The sequence below is a fragment of the Rhineura floridana genome, chromosome 7 (assembly GCF_030035675.1).
Source record: "Rhineura floridana isolate rRhiFlo1 chromosome 7, rRhiFlo1.hap2, whole genome shotgun sequence".
Lineage (NCBI taxonomy): Eukaryota > Metazoa > Chordata > Lepidosauria > Squamata > Rhineuridae > Rhineura > Rhineura floridana.
The window spans coordinates 144294137-144316219 of record NC_084486.1 but is presented as its reverse complement, the minus strand read 5'-3'; positions in this window follow the sequence as shown (position 1 = coordinate 144316219).

Below are 22083 nucleotides of genomic sequence, written 5' to 3'. Positions count from 1 at the left end.
AATGATTAATTAAAGTGACTGGCTGATCAGAAAATTTAAACGGTTGCATAGGCCTGTCTACGGGCTCATTCACATGGGAGCTGAACTCCATTTTAAAGAGAAAGCTTTTCTCATCATGATAGTTTAAAAGTTCATACTTCTTACCTTATATGAGCCCTCAATCCGCTGTTTTGCATTTACACTGAAGGGAAAGGGTCAATCGCACAGCTTCCTAATGACCACGCCCTCTTAAGGTCAAACTACCACTTCCTCTGGTTACCTTGGCAACCAAGCATGCTCAGTTTGTTCCAGAGTAAGTTTCATTAAAAAAAGAAAAAATCCTCAAGTGCCATTGTTTGTATTTTCAGAATCTAGCAGAAATACAAATATTCGTTTGAACAGTGTTATGCTTTTTGCACAAGTTAGGAGGGAAATTAGAAAAAGAAAGCACTGTTTGCAGCAGGCTTGCAGAACAGGAGCCAGTAGGAAATGACATAACAAAGGGGGGAGGAGAGGGCGTGGACTCACAAAAGCATTGGAGTTAAACGTCTGCAAGCCCCTAGAGATACGAAGTTCAGGTGGTTTTTCCTTCCCTTTTCAGATTAAAATTGGATTGATTTGCTGCGGATTAAAAGATAAAAGCAGCAGTTTACCTAAAAATGTCATGTAAACGTTGCACATTAAAAGGGTCTGCAATTAGCGACAGATCCACACTAAAGCTCCGTGTGAACCAGCCCAACTTATAAAAAGGACATCAAAAAATGCCTGGAAATCAAAAGCAAGACTGTCTGCGGAATCTCTGCTGGAGGACGGTTCCTCATCATGGGACCAGTGATGTTAAATGCCTGACTTCTATTGGAGACTACTCGGCCTTCATTATCCCCCTATAAAGAACATCTTAGCTCAAGAATGCAATGTTCTCTATTAGGGATACTTGATACCCTTTTTTTAAACAGAGCATCTTGGAAGCGCCCATTATTCAGTGGTGGAGCACATGCTTTGCCTTCAGAAGGCCATAAGTTCAGTCCATGGCCTGTTCAGACAACGACTGGGTAGCAGGCGATGGGGAAAGACCCTTCCACTTGAGACCGGGAGAGCTACGCCCAATCAGAGGAGGCAATCCTGGGCTAAACAGACAATTACTCTGACCTGGTATAAATCAGCTTCCTGTGACTTATGCTTTGAAAAGAGATTCTTGCTGTACTCATAGAAGTACATAGGAATGATGTTTTGGAGGGTTGTGGTGTTTGGGGAAGAGGGATGGAGGAGATACTTGATTCAGTTCATAAAAACGAACTTAGTTAATTTGTTTTAACTACGCACACAGGAAGCGAACTGAAACACAGCCATCCTCTGAACTTCACACTTCTCTGGATTTTCCAGTGCAGTTCTCCAGCCAATGTACAGTATATATTGGTAAAAATAACACACAAAAATTCATTTTATTATGAACAGTTGCTGTGCAAAAATGCTTATATTAGGCAGAATTGGATACAAACGTGTATATTAGGAGAGGTTTGCATTAAAATGCTGGAGACTTTTCATGAGGACTTTTTTTAAAATGCAAACTGATGTGGAAATGTGGGGAAGTGTACTTAAGAACAAAAAAAATGAGAAACTGAGAAAAAGCAAAACTGATAAGATTCACTCATCCCTAGACCTGATTTATCCTGTTCTCACAGTGGCCAACCAGATGCCTGTGGGAAGTGTCGGCATGGATGAGCCTTTAGGCAAATGGCTGTCTTGCTTTGGCCCCTGCTCAACGGGAGCTGGATGATTACAGCCTAGGAGACCAAAGCTGATGCTGTCAACGAAGGGGCCTTCCAGACAGCTGCTATTTTCAGGTGCGATTCAATCACATACCGGCACATTCAGATTGCACAATTAACGCTGATTTGCAGCTCTTGCACAACAAACCTGTTCTCCCCCATCCCACTTTTTGACATAAGGAAGATGGGGAAGTGCCCTGGAAATCTAACCTCCCAGCAAACAAATGGTAATTAATACTCAGTAAATAGCTATGCCATTTAATCTCCCTGCAAAGTTTGTGCAAACAAATTGGGATGAACGCTCAATAAACAGGTTGTCTGGAAGTGACCCAAGAACTGTATATTGGTACTGTACAGTGATTTCTGGCTGGACCGGCTCTGCCAGCAAAATACTACCATCTCTTCCTGTACTTGAATAAGGAAGAGTAGCACTTTCTGACTCGGGAAGCCTTCTTGGAACTCTACCAGCCTGTTGGGAGTGAGGCCACGGTAAGCCCTGAGCCTCTTTCTCTCTCTCTCTTCTGATGGCTAATGAGTCGCTTGTATGCACAGGGTGCTTTGAAGAAGCAAGCAGCAGACCAAGGGCTGTCGTTTCATGGTGGTTGTTGCCTGTATCTTTTTTGCATCAGGTGTTACATCACAGCCCTCACCAGCAGACGCCTGCCGTGACCTAGTTTAGATTGACCCCGCCTTGTTTTGTCATCTCTTTCCCACATGAGAGCTGCGGCAAAGATATTTTGCCCCAGACTTAATGTCAAGGTAATTGGCTGGCTTCTCATGAGCTTCTGGAGCTGGAGCTGGGGCTAGGTGGGAGAAGAGGAGGAGAAAGGCAGGAAGGAACCACATGTCAACCCGACATAACCCAAATATGGAGGTGGGAGAAGGAATGTACAACAAATGATGGAACATGGCGCAGGGGTGTAGCTGTCCAGGGTCTCAGGGGTTTTTAGACTCCTTACTTTTGGGGGAGCCAGGTCCCATCGGTCCCTATGTCTCCAGCGTTTTATGAGCCAATCAGCATGAAAGGGAAGTGTGTTAGCCACTGCGAAGAGTCTTCGAACTTGTTATTTATTTATTTATTTATTTGAGGTTCCTCACCCTTGCTCTATATTAGCATCCTTCCGCTAGATGGTTTGAGTCGCTGTGTCTGACAGCAGCGAAGCATGAAGCTACGTTCTGGCATGGATATGGGAGCCGGTGCCTTGAGAGCTCAGGCTGTCAACCATGCATGGTGGTCCGTGGAGACCTTGAGAGCCTTTGGCTTTTGCCAGTCCAGGCAGGCAGCAAAAACAGAAGGCTTCTTGAACCTGCAGAGGGCTGCTGTAGACAGCTGCAGGGCTGCATTCAGCTTGGGGGGGGGATGTCACAGGTCACGGCGCAGATCTGCCGTGAAGGCTTCTGAAGAGTTGAAGATGGCGGAGTTGCAACAGCTACGGACGAGGGAGCTCCACCACTGACTGCTTTTAAGGGGTAATTTTCAACATAAATTCCTCTTGCCAGAGGCTACAACATATTGGAAATACGGGGCAGCCTCCCTGCTCTTTATGCCGTCTCCCTCGTACCTGACCGGGATGCAGCTTGGTGCTAACATTTGCACCAGGCCGCCGCCGCCGCCGCTGCCACTACCTTCGCATCGAGCCAGGCTGAAGCTGGAGCTGGGCTGGGGCTGGGGCCTTTCGGCAGGTCTGGTGCCGCGGCCTGTCCCTGGGAACACCGTGCTGTTGTGATGATCTTTTGGTGAATGCTGAGGGCGGGGGAACGCCCCTGCAGCCTCCACTATCTTACCATCTGACCTCTGTCTGCTTGCCCTTAATATTGGCTGTGTTTACATCTTAGTGTCTTTGTTTTTGGCTTCTGAAGAGAACTTCCCTGTTAGTAGTGACTTTAGGGGTTGTCTGCTGCGCCCCACCCCCCCGCTGAATGTACTGGATGCTGAGATCAAGAGGGGGTGTTGTTTCTCGGTCTTGCACATGGACTATCACCCACACTGGTCTTTGTGCTAGGGTGGGAAGACTCACATCAGGAGTTTCCACCTGAAGGCGCACTTTTTGGACTATACAGACGAGAAGCCTTATTGTAACTGAGTTAGTCTCTATGTTATTGTTTAGCTTTCTTGCTTAGTGTTTTTGATGTTTTTTGCTTTGTACGTCGCTCAGAGTGGCTGGGTAGCCAGCCAGATGAGCGACTAAGAAATCAAATAAATAAATACATAAATTCTGTCTTTCCTGGAAGCTGGTCCTTAAGCATCCCCCATCAGGAACGCGCTGATGTACTTCCTGCTCAGACTTGCAGGAGGACTTGGTGGCAACATCCCGTGCAGTGCCATGCAGCAACAGCTAGGCTGTTCTGCTCCAAACAGTCGGTCTCGTGGCTCCGTTGTGCATCGGTGCCCAGTGGCTGCATATTGAAATGCTGCACTCAGAGAGAGGTGTGTTTGGAGGACCCCATTCCATTGGGTGCAAGCTTTAAACTGCATGGGAAGGCGTGGGGTTCTTTTTCTTCTCAAACGTCAGTGAGGCAACAGGAGAAGAGAGGCTGCGGAGCCTGGCTGGGGCAAGGTCTGGTTTGGTCCTGAGCTGTTTCCCCTGAGATGTTTCCCCTGCAGCTGGGCCAGTTGTCTATTCAAAAAGCAGAGAAAGACGCTTGTTCAGCAAAGCCAGACGGCCTGTCTTTGTGCAGCCAACCATGGCATGATGCTGTTCAGCCTCAGGCCAGGGTGCCAGTGGCAGGCAGGGGATCGCTGGAGATCAGGGTCCTGGCCTTTGAGCAGGTTTTATGTCACAGATGATGGAAGGGCTAGCTTCCCAAAGGCATCTGAAGCCACCAGAAGACGATTCAATGGCAGGAAGCTAGGTCTCGACTACATGGGAAGCTGCCTTCTACTGAGTCCATCTAGCTAAGTATTGTCTACTCTGATTGGCAGCGGCTCTCCAGGATTTTGGATAGGAAGTTTTTTCCCATCCTTACCCGGAGATGCTGAGGACTGAACATGGGACCTTCTGCATGCAAAGTGGAAAGAAGAGAATGGAGGTGGTGTGCTGATATCAGATGAGTCCAGTGCGGGCAGGTGCCCATAGGTCTCAGTTGGGCAGAAGGCAAGGGAATCAACATTAGGTGGAGCCCAAGCCAATGAAAGGTAGAGCTACCACTTGACTGGCTGGTACGTCAGAAGGCAAAGCAGGTGGGTATTGGCTGAGACCAAATTGGGGTTGATGGAGCAGTGCACCATTTGCCTGTAATGGGCCAGTTTCCACTGGGTAAGCCAGCAAGAGCGGAACATGTATGAAGAGAGTGATGGGGGGGGAGGTGTAGAAAGCTGCCCTGCACGTCTCCTTGCACTATGTAATAGGAAGTCTGGGGCTCCTGATGACAGAGGCAAGCAGTTTTGATTCTACCCAGTAGATGGGAGTGGTGGCATGCACACCTGGGCAGGTGTTATACACACTCACCAAACTGCACCAATAACAGCAGCCTGGCAGAGGATGCTACACTAGCTGAGGACAACACAAGCTGTCACCTGCAGTTTTCCTTCCTTCCTGCAGGAGGAAGGCGTGCATCACAACACCACCCCTTAGCTCCCAATTTGATCCACAGTGGGTTGTCAGGCCACAGAAATGAATGACCACAGCTGAAATACAATGTGCTCCTTCGGCCTTGTAGGAAGGCTGTTTGGAGGCAGCGGTGGGAAGGCGGGTTGCCAGCGCTATCCTTACCAGTGCACATGTGCCCAAAGCGGCCTTCCCTGGCAACCACAGTTTCCCCTCCCCCTGCTGAAATCAGGCTTGAAAGAAGCACTCCCTTGCAGTCAATAGGCCAGGCTGCAGTGTGGTTTTGGGTGTGGCATGTGTATGCGGTGCCTCCGACCTTTGGTCTGCAAAGGTGTGCGCAGGCTCCAAAAGGTTGGTGACCTCGGCTTTCAAGGATGCCTATGATGTGTTGTGTTCGTAGGGCTCAGTCACAAACTAGGTCATGGCATGGCTGGCATTATACTGTTCAGCAGGGCCCTGAGGGTGTTGAGCTGAGTCTCAGTGTTATCATTCTAATGATAGTGTGCTTCAGCTATCATTTCCAAGAATGGTGGGGCCATGCAAGAGAAGGCCATGCCGCTTTTAATCACTGTGTTTGACTCAAAGTGAGCTTTCTCGCAAATGCATGCATGTGGTGACTCAATGCTACCCTCTGGCAATGGGCATGAAGCCAAGATGTGCAGCAATTTCCAATGACCACCACAAGTCCAAGGCTCATGAACTCATCCCATATCCTAGGTCAGGGATGGGGAGCCTGTGGCCCTTTAGATGTTGTTGGTCTACCACTCCCATCATCTCTGCCTATTGGCCATGCTGGCTAGGGCTGATGGGAGTCGGAGTCTGAAGACGCCAGGAGAGTCTCAAGTTCCCCACGGCTGCCTAATGCCCTGGATAGGTATGGATTGCACTGTTATCTCTTTCTATATTCTTCCAAAGCAGCTAGGTTGGCGGGCACTAGAGAGAGGGCCTTTTCAGTGGCGGCCCCCACCCTCTGGAACTCCCTCCCACAAGATCTTCGGCACGTCTCTTCCCTGAATATGTTCCGCAAGGCCTTAAAGACCTGGCTTTTCCAACAGGCTTTCAGGACTTCTGGGGAGGCTTAATGTTCTCCTTTCTTAAATGCCTCCTATTATGTATTGTTTGCTCTTATAATTTATATTATTTCACTGTATCTTGTACTGTATTCTGCTATATTTATTGTATGTACGTCGCCTAGAGTGGCCACTGGCCAGATAGGCGACACATAAATTAAATTTATTATTATTATTATTATTATTATTATTATTATTATTATTATTATTATTATTATTAATTATTATTATTCTAGCTTGCCGTGACCTCTGCTCCTGGGAGCTGCCATGCTTAGATGATCCCATTGTGTTCCTCATTGGCTGGCCTAGGCTGAAGCCCCATTGGCTAATAAAAGGTGTTCCAAGAGCCAAGATGGAAGAGGTTTTCCTGCCAGATGTTTACACATCTGACTGAGGCCTTTGTTCTTGGCTGTGCTCCAACCAGCTCCGCTCCTTTGTTCTTCCACAACACCCCAGAGCTCTCCCTTGGGGGATTTTCTTGTGCTCTGCTGTGCCAGATTTGATCCTTTGAGTATTCCTAAAGTGGTCGAAGATTGCTTACATCAAGTAGTTGCTTGAGTGGGAGACTGAGCTCGTACCTGAACTTCTGATTGATTCTGAAAGCCGTACAGTTCACGAGCACTTGACTTTAGCATCGCATTTTGTACGCCTGTCGCTGATCCCGTACCAATCCTTATTTAGCAAGTCCGACTGTGGTGTCTGTGCTATGAGGTCTATGGAGCTGTAAGATTTTTCTTTTTTGGATGGTGTTCTAGGGAGTTGGAAATATATGTCCTGCAGGATGTTTTAGACTTAGAGCAATCCCTTCAAATTAAACTAAAGCAATAGTTCCTAAGGGACCTACTATGCTACAGACCTATCTATATTACAAGCTTATATCAATTTTATACCAGCTTAATTATCATCCTCCTCTGACTGTCCGTCTGTCCCATCACATCAGAAGTAAATTGGCATGCTTTCCTGCATCCCATTATTGCCATCAACCATTTCAGGTGGCCTGACAAAGTTCTACAATTAGATCAAAGAGGATTCAGAAATATCTTTGTAGGATGCTCCCCAACCCATCCCATCCATGGGTTGACTTTGATCCTCTTGCCTTCCAATCTTATACTGAAGAGTTCCAGACTTAATTTTTATTACTGACCAACGGCCATGCGCATTTTGCTCTTGTCACAATTTGCCATTCCTTTCTTCTGCATTTTTCTCCTCAGGGTAAGCTGTGCTCATGAGCAATCATGCTACAACATGGGACTGCATCCACAAATGCATTCCTTTTAGTTCGTTGGAAGTGTTGTCCTTGAAATCTTGTGCACAAGTGCCAACTAGTTTGTTTATGTGTCAGCAAGCAACTAGCCAGCAATTAGGTAATTAGATAACATGTGAACTAAGGTTCTAAGGTCCCATGTTCTAATGCCACCTCCAGCCAATTTCTTTTTTTGAGTGTTCATCCTGATTTTTTTGCAGAAAGTCTGCCGATAATATGATGTCTGCTTTTTATTGAGCATTAATTCTGTTTTCTTTGCAGGGAGGCTGTACTACACTACATCAAGCAATTGTTATCCGACACTTTCCAATGCATCTTCCTGCCAGTTTTCTTAATGCAAAAGGTTCTTGGGTGTTAGCAAGAGGACCAAATCCACTTTAATTGTGTAACCTGAATTTGCTGGCAATACAACTGCATCCCATCTGCAAAAGAGTGAGCTTCTGGAAGTGGCTTAAGCCAGCTTGCTAACACTGATCTCTCTCAATTGAAAGCTGTCTCTGACTTACTAGCGCCCACCTGATTCGCCATTTTTTTTATGATATAAAGGTGACTGAGGGCTCCTCCAGACTGGCTTTTTTTTGGGGGGGGGTATTCTACAACATGCCAGTGTCATAATAATAGTGCATTGGAAAATGGAAATGGCCTGCCTTCAAGTTGATCCCGACTTATAGCGACCCTATGAATAGGGTTTTCATGGTAAGCGGTGTTCAGAGGGGGTTTACCATTACCTCCCTCTGAGGCTGAGAGGCAGTGCTGGCCCAAGGTCACCCAGTGAACTTCATGGCTTGTGGGGATTTGAACCCTGGTCTCGTAGTCCAACATGCCAACCACTACACCACACTGGCTCTAATAGTGCATTAGTGGTGGATTTATACCGGACTGCAGGGGTGTAGTTGTCTGGGGTCTTGGGGGGTCTTAGACCCTTTACTTTTTGGGGAGCAGGGTCCAAGCATCCTGTGCATCCAGCATCCTATGTGCCAATTGGTATGAAAGGGGAGTATGTTAGCCACTGAGAAGAGTCTTCTATCATGCTTCCTTGTCCTTTCCTGCTGATTAAAACCAGTGAGAAGACTCTTTTCAGTAGCTCTCCCCTTTCGTGCTTATTAGCTCCTAGGGACGTCGGTTATTGTGGGAGAAGGCATTAACAAGGACCTCATTTTTATCAGAAGAAGGGGGAGGGGCATAGCTATGACTATGATGAAGGGACCCTGCACTTCTGAATCTGCCACTACAATACTGCTGGATTGTTCACACATCCTTGTGCTTTATTAGTCATTCTGCAATGTTTCCCCAGTGTTCCTGCATTATTGCCTTCTGGAGGGGCACTTTTGTGCCATAGTGCAACAAGTGCATGGCAAAATAAATAAATAAATAAACTGGAACATCTGTGGTGTACAAAGTTAAAGGATTTCAGGAGGAAGTTATGTGACATGCAGGTGCACACAGTATTGAAAGGGGGATTGTGTGTAACTGCCCTGATACCATCATAAACACAAATCATTATGAATGCACAATGAAATGAATGTCTGGAAGGGCTCTGACTTCTATTCTTACAGGAGAGAAGCCACATACAGACTCAATATACTCCCACCTTCCTCCCTCAAGTCCCCCATTATTGGCATCAGCTGGCTAGCAAGCTGGAGAAGGCTCAGTCTGGACAAGCACAAGCATGCAAACCAAGAAGTCCTATGCATGAAAGGTCAAGGGTTGTAAAGGTTTTTTAAGTGTTTTTTTTTTAAAATTGCTGTGCTCCTGAACACATCTGCTTTCCATTAATGAAAAGAAATGTTGATGTGATTGTGCACTTGATTGCATGCTGGGATGGGGAGTATGTGATTATTGCGTTGCCCATGAGCAGCACTTAACCAACGAGAGGGTGTTTTTTTTCCACATGAATGTAATGGGCAGAAACCTGTGGCAAGATGCACATGCACAGCGTTCTTTTCAAATTTCAGAAATCCGAGACGGGGGGGGGAATGCAGAAGGCAAATGGTTTGGTACCAGCCCCATAACTCGGACAAGGAAGAAATTCAGAGGGAGACCAATTCAGAAGTATCCCTTTCAAAAATCCTTGGCACAGTGGTGCTACACAGTGGTGTAGTACTCAGAGTGTCACACTAGGCTTGAGGAGATCCAAGGTCTTCAAATCCCCACAGCCATGAAGCCCCCTTGATGACGTTGGGCCAGTCCCTATCTCTTAGCCTAACCTACACCACAGGGTTGTTGTGATGATAAAACAGAGGGTGGAGAGTGCTATATATACCACCTTGAGCTCCTTAGAAGCAAGGTAGGATATACGTGTAATAACTAGATAGGATGGAATAAGGCCAGTGGCCATTCCAGCCCAGGATTTCTTGTTCTGAGTCATAGCGACTCTCTGAAGTAGGGCTGGGAAGCTGGATCTCGCTGGCAAACTGGATCCTTATCTCCCTCAGACACTGTGGGCCAGCTCTGACAGGTAGCTATAGCACCACCCACCTGACAATCACCTGATGTCGCAATGATGTCAGGTGACCGGTTTTCCCTTGCCTGAACAGTTGGGCATAAAATCGTGTGGACAAAGGCCCAGCGCTTTGGAAGCGCTGACGGTCAGCTGATTGTTGGCACTTGCAAACTGCGGTGTCTTTGCTAGCACACATGTTCCTGGTGGCACTGGCAAAGGCAAACAACTTTGCAGGCACTGTCAATGAGCTGATTAGGGGTCCCTGCACACCCCACTTTAAGCAAGGAGCAATGCCTTTACCTGCCTCACACCTGACATCATATAAGACATCAAGTGTAGGACAGGTGAGCACGGCTTGCTCAAAAGTCTTCAAGGAGGGGCCTGGGGGGCCTATTTACGTATTAGGAATGGGCTGGAGATTCCCTACTGCTGCTCTGGAACTTCAGACGAGCAGTTGTCTCCAGGCCTGCTAACTGGCTGACATCATTTTAACTACGACTGAATCTAAGCTATTCTACATGCAAAGAAGGTGCTCTGCCTTTGGAGCTATGCCCCTTCCCTACAATTCCTGCCATTCTGGAAATCAGTAAAATATGGGCTATCTCCTTCCCGGGTGCTGCTTGGGTTGTGAACACACTTGCACACACATGATACAGCAGGGTTTCCCTGGATGAGGACTGACTAAAGTCGAGACTTGGATCTCTGCCTCCCTGATCCTGTCAGCCGTGAGCCAAGCTTGGGTGAACACCCAGCCACTCCTGCCATTCGGGAAGTCATCCTTCCAGAATGGCTGTTTATTTGCTTTGCAATGAAAACATCGGTCCGCATAGCTCAGCATTTATACACGCCCCGTTGAATTTACTCACACTCCTGGTCTCGTTTGTGTAAGGTTCAGTTCCATACACAAACACCCGGCACTCCCCCACGCAGTCCCAGTGAGCAGGCTTGTTCCCCAGTTCCTCATCACCCGCAACTCTCACTGGACTGCTGTGCTTCAAGGCTCCCTCTCTGCCCATTACACCCCCACTGGCCATGTCTTGCCGGCGAGGCCTTCCCAATCAACAGTTTGCATGCCACCAGCATCCAAGCCAGGAGACTTGACTGGCAGTCAACCTGCCCCATCCAGTTTTGGAGGAAGAGAATGACTCATGAGAGACAGGTCATGGTTTCATGGTTTTTTCTTTCTTTCTAAATCCCATGAACAGAGAGCATTTCCCCCTCAGCCTTCCTCCCTCGCCCTGAGCTGGCGTTGTGACACTGCTCTAAAACCCTGGCAGTGCTGCCGGCGTGTGTCACTGTCTCTCCACACTCGAGTGGCAGCGACGGAAACCACACAGACCTAGAAGAAGAGGCTCATTCAGAGGAATCCAAGGAAGTCTAGACAGTGGCCAAGAGAGACTCTGGACTCCATTGCTATGAGTTACGTCACCTGGGGTGCCGGAAGAGAAATGGAAATGGGTGGACCCTTGCCTGAAACAGGTGTGGGGAACTTTTGGCCCCCCAGAATTTTTTTTTATATTAAAATTTGTAACAACCGATTTATTGTAGAACACCTCTAAGCGGTTTACAAAAGGCATTAAAATTGTTGATAACACAGTTAAAAGCAATTATTTTTTTTAAAAAAAGACAAATTAAAAACTGCACCAGACAAAATTTTTTTTCACACGTCAGCATCTATGCATCTTGCCTGAACAAAATAGAAAACAGCAAAGGTGCCTGTCTGACAGGGCCAGCACCAGGCATGCCGGGGCCCTTGGGCACCAGCCTGCCCCAGGCCCCAGCACAGGCATGCATGTACGCTCCACCTACCTACCTTTCCCTTGGTAAATGCTGCCCACGCTGTGCACGCATGCCTCCCATCAACCAAGATGGCAGCCCAGGCTTCCCTAAGGGGCTGATGCCTCCGCTGCCATCTTGGTTGATGGCATGCATGCGTGCTACATGCGCGCATCCCTGCCATTAACCAAGATGGTGGCAGGGGCACCAGCCCCTCAGGGAGATCTTGGCCACCATCTTGGTTGATGGCAGACTTGCACCCGCAGTGCAACCAGCATTTATGTCAAGGGAGAGATAGGGGGCATGCAGGCAGGCGTCACAGGCCTGTGCAGCAGTAGGGGGGTGCCTGAGAGCTCCCTTTCTCGATCCATGCCAGGTCAGGAGCTGACACTGCTGCGGATAGCAGAAGGGAGTGCTACCCACCCACCCTAAGGAGGGGCCCTTCAGGGGCCCCTTGGGACAGCCAGGGGCCATTGGCCAGGGCCCAACGTGGCCACCCTCTGGCACTGGCCCTGCTGTCTGATGTCAATAGGCAGGGAGTTCAAAAGAGTAGGTGCTGCCACACTAAAATAATGATTTATTACAAGTGCAGAATGGATATTATGTGGCACCTGTAACAGTGCCTGTTCCGCTGAGCAAAATGCTTGAGTGGGCGCACATGGGGTAAGGTGACCCTGCAAGTAAACTGTTCCCAAGCTATTAAGGGCTTTATATACCAATAGTAACACCTTGAACTTGGCCTTGCAGCAAATCAGCTACTAGTGCAGATCCCTGAGCAGAGATGTTATATGCTGACAGGGTCTCACTCCTCTCAGCACTCTGACTGCAGCTTTCTGTACTAGCTGCAGTTTCTGGGTCAAGTGCAAGGGTAGCCCCAAATAGAGTGCATTGCAGAAATCCATTCTTGTTGCTGAACAACAGCTCCCATCAGCCCAAGCAAAGATGGCTAATAGCCAGGGCTGATGGGAGTTGTAGTTCAACAACATCAGGAGGGCCAAAGGTTCCCCACACCTGGCCTAAAACTTCACCTTGCCTGGGTGCACTTTGGGGGCTGGAGAATCCCCCCATATGCTGGGGCTTTTTAGTATGGAAAACAGAAAGTAAAAGGGGGTATGAAGATATAAAATTTATAATTTATAAAAATTATGCATGGTGTGGAGAAAGTAGATAGAGAGAGGTGTTCTCTCATAATAGTAGAGTTTGGAGTCATCCAAATGGAGGGAGATTCAGGACAGATAAAAGAAAGCACTTCTTAGCATAGTACATAGTTACACTATGGAATCTGCCATCACAAGATGTGGTTGATGTCCATCAACTTAGGAGGCTCTAGAAGGGGATTTACCCAACATTAGTCATACTCAGAGGAGACCCATTAAAATTGATGAACATGACGAACTTCGGCCCATTAATTTCAATAGATTTACTCTAAGTATAGCTTAGTAGGACACAATCCAAGCTTGGAAAAGTTACTTTTTTTGAACTACAACTCCCATCAGCCCAATCCAGTAGTTCAAAAAAGTAACTTTTCCAAGCTCTGCCAAATTCATGGAAGATGAGCTCTCTCAAATGTCTTCCAGTCATTGTGACTGACTGCTACTTCCAGCATCAGAGGCGCCCTGCCTCTGAATATCGGTTGCTGGGGAACAACCAGAGGAGAGGGTAACTGCCCTCATGACCTGCTTCTGGACTTCCCAGAGGCATCTGGTTGACCACTGCAGGATACAGGATGCTGAACTAGATAGGCCTTTGGTATGATCCAGCAAGGCTCTTCTTATCTCAAATGGAAGCGGTTGTCCAAACCATCTGCAGGGCACCAGGTTAGTGAAAGCTGTACTTCCTGTTCTTGTCTCCTACTGAAGACCTTCCTCTTTCAATAAGCATTTTAAGCAGAGATCTTATTTCAGTCTGCATCTGTGTTGGAATTGCTTTTTAAGATATTTTAAAATATTTTCTTAAAAATATGTTGCATGTAGGGTTGCCAGGTCCATAGCCTGAGACTGATCCTGTATCTTTAGAAGAAGAGAAAGTCAGCCAAGTGCAGGTGTTCTTACAACCCTGTAATGGGAAAAACCACAAGGTGGAATTCTCCCTTCCCCCTGCACAACTTTTAAAGATACAGAAGACCTCTTGGTTGCCAGGCCCCTTGGTTGCCTGGCAACCCTACACAAGCATCAGGCCATTGGGTCATCTAACTCAGTATTGTTTACCCTGACTGCCAGTGGCCCGGCCTCCAAGAGGTCTTCTGCATCTTTAAAAGTTGTGCAGGGGGAAGGGAGAATTCCGCCTTGTGGTTTTTCCCATTACAGCGTTGCAAGAACACCTGCACTTGGCTGACTTTCTCTTCTCCTAAAGATACAGGATCAGACTCAGGCCCTGAACCTGGCAACCTTAAACTGGTAGGACAGGTGGCAGGGAGGCCAACAGTAGGTGGAGTCAGAGTCAACAAAAAGCAGAGCCAGAGTCAACAAAAAGCAGAGCCAACTAATTCTGGTTTGTCCCCTTATCCTCCTCCCTGTTGAGTTCTACAAAGGTAACATAAAGGGGAGGAAGCTGACCTCTGGGCAAGTAGTAAGTGAGAAGCCAGGCTGGCATGGCATGGGCTGGCTAAGGGCAGCCTGCAGTTGGTGGGGCAATGCCCCATTTGCCCTAAAGGACAAGACACCTCTGCTTCCCTTCGCTCTCTTTTCTTTTATCCCGGGTGCCGTGCCTCCCTTTGCCCAGCCATCTCAACAGGCCAGGGAGATTTAACAGGGGTGGTGATAATGTAGTCTCTGCACATTCAGAGAAAGATCTTCAGACTATCCTTAATGTCTTCGCAGAAGCATATGGAAAGCTTGGCCTCTCGCTTAACATCAAAAAAACCAAAGTGCTTCATCAACAGGTGCGAACTAGTCCCTCTGTAGCACCATCAATCCAGCTTAATGGTGCGATGCTGGATGAGGGAGGAGATCCTGGAAGACTTTAGGGATGCCATAATTATCACTCTTTTTAAGAAGGGTGATAGAACAGATTGTGGGAACTATCGAGGCAGTTTTTTTTTTTTTACCGCAGGTAAAATCTTGCAAGGATCCTATCCTGGAAGCCATCTCTCTATAATCACTTTTCCTATCTTGGAAGCCATATCTCTGTAAAAGCTGACATCGATGCTGAAATTCAACATCGTCTGAGCTCTGCGAGTGCCACCTTCTCCCGAATGAAGCGTAGAGTGTTCAAGGATCGGGATATTTGCAGGGAGACCAAAATGCTTATTTACAAAGCCATTGTACTACCGACCTTACTGTGTGCCTGTGAAACATGGACCATTTATAAATGCCACTCCCAACTTCTTGAAAGATTCCACCAATGCTGCCTCTGGAAAATTCTGCAAATTACTTGGGAAGACAGATGGACTAATGTTAGCGTTTTGGAAGAGGCAAAGACTACCAGTGTTGAAACATTAACTTCGCTGGACCGGCCATGTTGTTCGAATGCCTAATCACCGTCTTCCAAAGCAGCTACTTTACTCCCAACTTAAGGATGGAAAATGGAACATTGGTGGACAGCAAAAGAGGTTTAAAGATGTTCTTAAAGCGAATCTAAAAAAATGTAACATGAACATCGACAACTGGGAAGTCTTGGCCCAGGAGCGTCCCAAATGGAGGTTGGCTATTATCAAAGGTGCTGTGGACTTTGAAGAAGCACGAATACAGGGCAAATGGGACAAACGAGCTAAGCGGAAGGCACGTCAAACAAATCCTCATCGCGACCATCTTCAATATGGAAACCTATGTCCTCACTGTGGAAGGCTGTGTGGATCCAGAATTGGCCTCCACAGTCACTTACAGACCCACTGTTAAAGACCTTACCTTGGAAGACAATCTTACTCGGCCACGAGTGATTGCCAATGGTTGCTAAGCGACACAAGGCCTCCACCCTGGGCCAGCAAAATGACCACACCAGGCCTGCTCAAAACAGGGCAGGGGGTGCGAGCCAAAATGTTTTGGCTTCTCAACAGCCAAAATGCCAACCTCTCCTTAACAGGTTTCCAAAGCCGGCACACACGCAGGTCACTTGTCATGTGACAAATGGCAAGCCTCTTCTTTCAGGGACACCAATCACATCGTCCATTCATTGGGGGAGCTCTATGTCCCAATTCACATAGGGCAGTCCTCTGTTTGAAGGGCTGTTTGGTCCAAGTCTGATTAAGATAAAGAACCCTAAAAAGGAAGATCAACAGGGGCCTTTAAACTGCCCATCTGGAGTTTGCACCTGGACAGCAGATGGAGCAAGCATGCACAGGTCACTGGGGCACCTTCTTTCCCATTAGGATGAGATTATTTAAAATTAAATTGTAGCAATAATTTCCAAACATGGGTCTATAAATTAGCATATTACAATTTTATGCAAATCTGTGTCCTCTTTTGACCTCTTCTTCTTTTGGTGATGCATTCCCTCTTTATTGCCATCCACCGTACCACTGAACAGGCACTGCGAGTCACTGGAATGGAGGGGCCAATAGTCTGACTCAGTGGAGGCTGCCAGGTTGACAATGGCCGATGACAAGGCCTTCTCTGTGGTGGCTCCCTGCTTGTGGAATGCCCTCCCTGGCGAGGTGCATCCCACATGATTAACTTTCAGGAAGAACTTAAAATCATTCCTGTTTACCCAGGCATATGATGGCTTCAAGATATTCGGTTGTATTCAACATAGTGCTAAGTCAAACCTCATCACAAGGATTTTTCTTTGCACAACAGAATATTCTCTTCCACATCTTCCCCTGCACAACCCCGAGTCTGTTCTGGGGAGTTCCCCCAACCCTCCAGAGCAAATTTGGGAACACCACAGAGCATGTGTGGGGGAAGGAGGGGGGAAATCTGGTTGCACTGGTTGAAGTCATTCCGCTAGCAGAACAATTTAGCTGAACGCTGCCTATTATTCCTGGCAATCTTGAAATAATGAGTTGTGAGGGTATGGATTGTTTTGCATGTTTTTTAGGTATCTTTATCGTTACTGTTTTTAGATGAAAACTATCATTAGAAGCTAAAATGTGAAACTGAGGTTATCATACTTTGGGCACATAATGAGAAGACATGATTCACTAGAAAAGACAATAATGCTGGGGAAAACAGAAGGGAGTAGAAAAAGAGGAAGGCCAAACAAGAGATGGATTGATTCCATAAAGGAAGCCACAGACGTGAATTTACAAGATCTGAACAGGGTGGTTTATGACAGATGCTATTGGAGGTTGCTGATTCATAGGGTCGCCATAAGTTGTAATTGACTTGAAGGCACATAACAACAACATAACAATTGTTTTGTTTTGTTTTAATTATTTTACTAGTAATGTTTATTACTCTTCTGATTGCTCTTTTGGGAGGAAAGGCAGCATGTATAGTTAATTAATGAATTAATGATAAGGCAGGTTCCTATAGGTCTGGGCTGCCACGCTCCCCAGGAATGGGGAGCCGCTGAAGTCACACATGCATGCACAGCAGAGCTGATCTTCAGGAGAGAAAGAGGTTGGCTGAAATCTTTAATGGAATGATGGGTGCAGTAGAGATTGTTTGGAGAATAATTCAAGAATGTGAGTGGCTTGCAGTTTGGAAGCCAAGATGGAGGGGGTTGCGAGGGGGAAATATGAATCACTGGCAAAACAGAGGCAAGGCAGACGGCCCCACCGTGAGATGAGGCGAGACAGCAGCTTTGGGGTAACTAACGTTAAGCAGAGTAGAAGACAATCAGTGCCTGGCCTGCTCGTGGGGGGCACGACCCAGAGGGAAGTTCTCATCTGGAAACATGACATCAATGAGAGCTGCAGAAGGGCATGGCTCTATGAATGGCACAAAATGCCGGCTGCTGGGACAGCAACAGTGGGAGGAAGCGGCGGCCTTCGCACTCTCCGCTGGTGGGCTTCCGTGGTGTCATTTGTATGGAGAAGGTCCCAGGTTCAGTCTCTTGACATCTCCAGGGAGGGCTGGGAGAGACTCCTGCCTTAAACCCTGTGGAGGCACTGCTGGTTAGTGCAGACAATGTTCAGCTAGAGGGGCCAAGGGTCTGACTCGGTATTCAGGCAGCCTTCACGCTGCATTGCCACGAGAGGCAGTCAAGGGAAGGGTCATCGCTCAGCGGAGGAGCATCTGCCTCGCATGCAAAAGGTTCCAGGTTCAATCCCTGGCAGCTCCTTGCAGGACTGGACGAGACCCCTGCCTGAAACCCTGGAGAGCTGCTGTCAGTCAGTGTAGGCAATACTGATCTAGATGGAGCAATGGTCTGGCTCGTATAAGGCAGCTCCCTTTGTTCCTGTCTGCTTGGCCACTGTGGGAAACAGAAGGCTGGCTCTTTGATCTGATGCAGCAGGACTGCATTTATTTATTTTTAATTTCTGTGTGATGCTCAGCCCTTAACCACACCGGAGTCCTGCTTGGGGAAAGGTGGCAACCCTACAGCCTACCCACTTGATCATCTGGAAGGGGGGGGAGAAAACCCCTTGGTCCACGTGAATTCCACCCTCTCTCCATCCACTGCACTGTGCAGCATAGCTAAGAGAACCTACCTTGGGGAATGGTGGGTTCAGCTTTAGCAAAGGATTGGGGGGTAGGGGGACATCAGCAGGGCTTTCTTTTGGCAGGCAACCTTTTCCATGCTGGTGCTTCACTTTCACCAGTATTGGAAATTTCTTCTTCTTCTTCTAAGTATGAGCACTGAAATGTATACCTCTCCAATGCTCAGAAATTGCCCCCGTTTAGCCCGCCCCCACGTTTAGCAGACTGTATATCACTAATTGGTTCAGAGAAAGGGAATCTGTTGATAGCCTCGAACGACTCAAGGCTGTGTGTGGGGAGGGACGAAGGAAGAGCACAGGGAAGCCCTATTCACACAGCTGCTCAAAGAAATGGGGGATATTTTTTAAAAATGGGGAGAGGGAAGTATTCAACTCTTTCTTTGCAGTTTCTGGGTCTGATTCTGTTTTCTGGAGAGTGTCAAATGGCTAAGACACTGGAGGAGGCAAGGCACAAGGAACCTTAGCAGGAGCCAGAACTGCCAAAGGTATTGTTAGCGCACGTCATCGGGTGCCAACATGCCCAAGCCTGAGTGTGGGAGCTCTAGTGCCTTGCGGCCAGGGGGCGCCGCCTTCCCTGCAGTGGAGCAGCTCCACTGGATGAGCTTTCTGCCCTGTCACAGCATCTTCAAGTGCACCCTGAAGGCAGCAGGCTATTATTAGCAGTGCCCAACAGTTAAATGGACCAAGAGTGGGGAACCCGAGGCCCAGGACCAAATGTGGCCCCCCTGTTGTGTCAGGCGACTCCATGTCAGTGTGGCAGTGGAATCCGCTTTGGGTTTTACTCCATGCACAGCTCCTTGGAAGTTTGGACTAAAACCTGGAGCAGATTCCACTGCCCTACTGACATGGAGCCATCAGCCACCACTGTGGCCCGCTCTCCTTGACCCTCAGGACTCCGCCCAGGCCACACCCTTCACTGGCTGAGATCCACACCTCCCTCCAGTCCTTTTCCCTCACTGGAAAGTGGCCTTGAACTGTAATAATCCCTCTTGCTTGCCTGGATGGAGAGACGCAAGTATAACAACCTCTGACTCTTGCATAGCTAGACCGTAGCCTACTGGGGACACATTTATCGCCCCACTTATGGGGTTGCCCGTAAGGGATTGTGGCCTTCAGAATGAAAAAAAGGTTCCCCACCCCTGGAATAAACCATTGTCAATGTGCCAGTGCTGATGCACCTCATGTGCTGCATGCGTTTGGTGGAGGTTAAATGTTGAGCTGTTCCCCCGTGCGGCTTTGGTGTTCTTGATCAATGCTTTGATATACAGCTTCTACCATCCAGCTCCTGGGATCAGGTCTTAAATGAGACAGCGATCAGATTTTGCTTTTCTGGGAAAGGTTCTCCACCCACCTACCCACCCCCCCACACCCCCCCACTTCAGATTGTTTTGTCTGTGTCCTGCCTGTCCCACATTCCATGGCTGCTGCACCGAGGTGGGGCCAGGCAGCAGCTAAACTGTTCCTGCATGCCTCACCCCTCTTACCTGCAGTGTTTCAGACAGAGAGAAGCTGGGACTATCTGGGCTCACTGTATCATAGCAGCGGGGAGCTGCATCTGTCAAGGACCGGGAAGGATGCATTTTGTAATAAGGAAATGTGCTTTTGGAAGAATGGATGGAAGGGAGAGAGAGAGAGAGAGAGAAGGACTACTCCAAGTCCAAAGTAGTCATTAAGATAGCACGTCCTTGGCTTGTGATACTTGCAGCACAGTTGTTACACAGGGTGGGGGGGAGATTAAAACTCTGGCTAGACTACAGGGGTTATGTACCTGGGGGGTACCTTGAAAAATTCAGTGAAACAGATGTTTATCTGTTAGGTTATTCCTCCTTTCAGCTATCTAGCCATCCTCCTTTCAGTCATTGGGCAGTCCAATTAATGTTGCCCCCCAGTGCCCTGCCCTCCTAGAGTGGCCATTAGGGTTGCCAGGCTCAGGGCCCGAGACTGATCCTGTATCTTTAGGAGAAGAGAAAGTCAGCCAAGTGCAGGTGTTCTTGCAACTCTGTAATGGGAAAAAGCACAAGGTGGAATTCTCCCTTCCCCCTGCATGACTTTTAAAGATACAAAAGACCCTGGCAACCCTAGCGGCCATGTATCCTACTTTGCAAAAGACGGCCCTCTGTTTGAAGGATTGTCTGGTGGAAAAATAAAGGACCCTAAGAGCAGCAGAGGCCTTGAAGTTGCTCGTCGAGAGTTAGCACCTGGACAGCAGACAAAGCATGCACACAGGTCACCTGGTCGCAGACTTCCTCACTATGGTGAGATGTATTGCCTTTCCATTTAAATTAGAGCCATTATTTCTGAAGTTCCATCTATACATATATATTTGCATATGCACGTTTTATGTAGATGTGCATCCTCTCTTTTTGACCTCTTTTAAAATTATTATTATTATTATTAATTACTACTACTGCTACTACTATTACTTCCTATTATTGCCCTTCAGAGTAGGTCCCAAGGCGGACTGCAACAATATATATTATCAAGAACAGTTTAAAACAAATTACATTCACAACTAGAGAGGGTCCTAAAAATCTCAAGTGTCCAAAGCCAGGGAGAAAAAGGGCATCTTCAGCATACGATGCAAGCTGTACAACGAAGTCACCAGATGCACTTTGGTGGGGAGGGAGTTCCACAACTTAGGGGCTGCCACAGAGAAGGGACTCTCACCCCAGACCTTATGAGGGTGGTGGAAGTACCAAGAGAGCCTCTTATTACTTAATAAACACGAGTTGCCTATTGCTAGACGATATACAACAACATATTAAAGTGATCCAACTAAATACAATAATGACACAACTGATAAGAGCACCACTTGGAACGACATCAATACAACAGGGAGCAAGATAATAAAATTATTCGAACTGTGCAATTTTTTTAAAATGTCAAAAAAGCTCATGTAAAGATCCTGGAAAAAGAGAAAAGTCTTCCCATGATGCTGGAATGACATTGTAGCTGGTGCAGGTAAGCTCTTTTGGTGATGTACAAATGACCTCCCTCTCCTTTCCTCAGGGATTCAGGATTCAGGGATGGGGCTGTGATCTCTGAGCAACAGGGGTTATCATATCGAAAGAGGTGTCCAAATGCAGAGAGAATAGAGTCAAGACTTTCCAAAACATATAGTAGGTTTACTTACTGTGTGGGCACAATCCTGGACATGTTGATTCTGAATGAAGTCCTACTGAGTTCAATAGAGAGTAGGCCACTTCTAAACTGTCTCAGTATTGTGGGTGGGTTTCAGTTGCATCCAGAAAATTAAAGTTGCATAATTATTAAAGCCGATTTGGCTTTCTTGCACAACAAACCTGCTCCCCCACCCCCAAAAAAATACCCTTCAGACTTTTTGTGATAAGGAAAGTGATGGAAATGCCAGAGAGTGACTGCTTGACAGGTCATCATATAATATCCCCACAAACAGATCAGAAAAAATGCTTAGTAAACAGCTGACACTGTCTAACCTCCCTACAAACTTTGTGGAAACCAATTAGGATGAATGCTCAATAAACAGGATGTCTGTAAGCGACCTTAGTCTCAAATAAGCAAGTCTAGGATTGCAGGCTGAATGACATGTTTTCAGACTACTTCTTCTGCTCCCAGGGTGGATGTTTATTGTGGGATTGATGTTCCTCATGCATATGAGTTTTTTGCAGCATCCACACAACATTGTTGGCATCAAAATACCAGCCCCTATTTTTT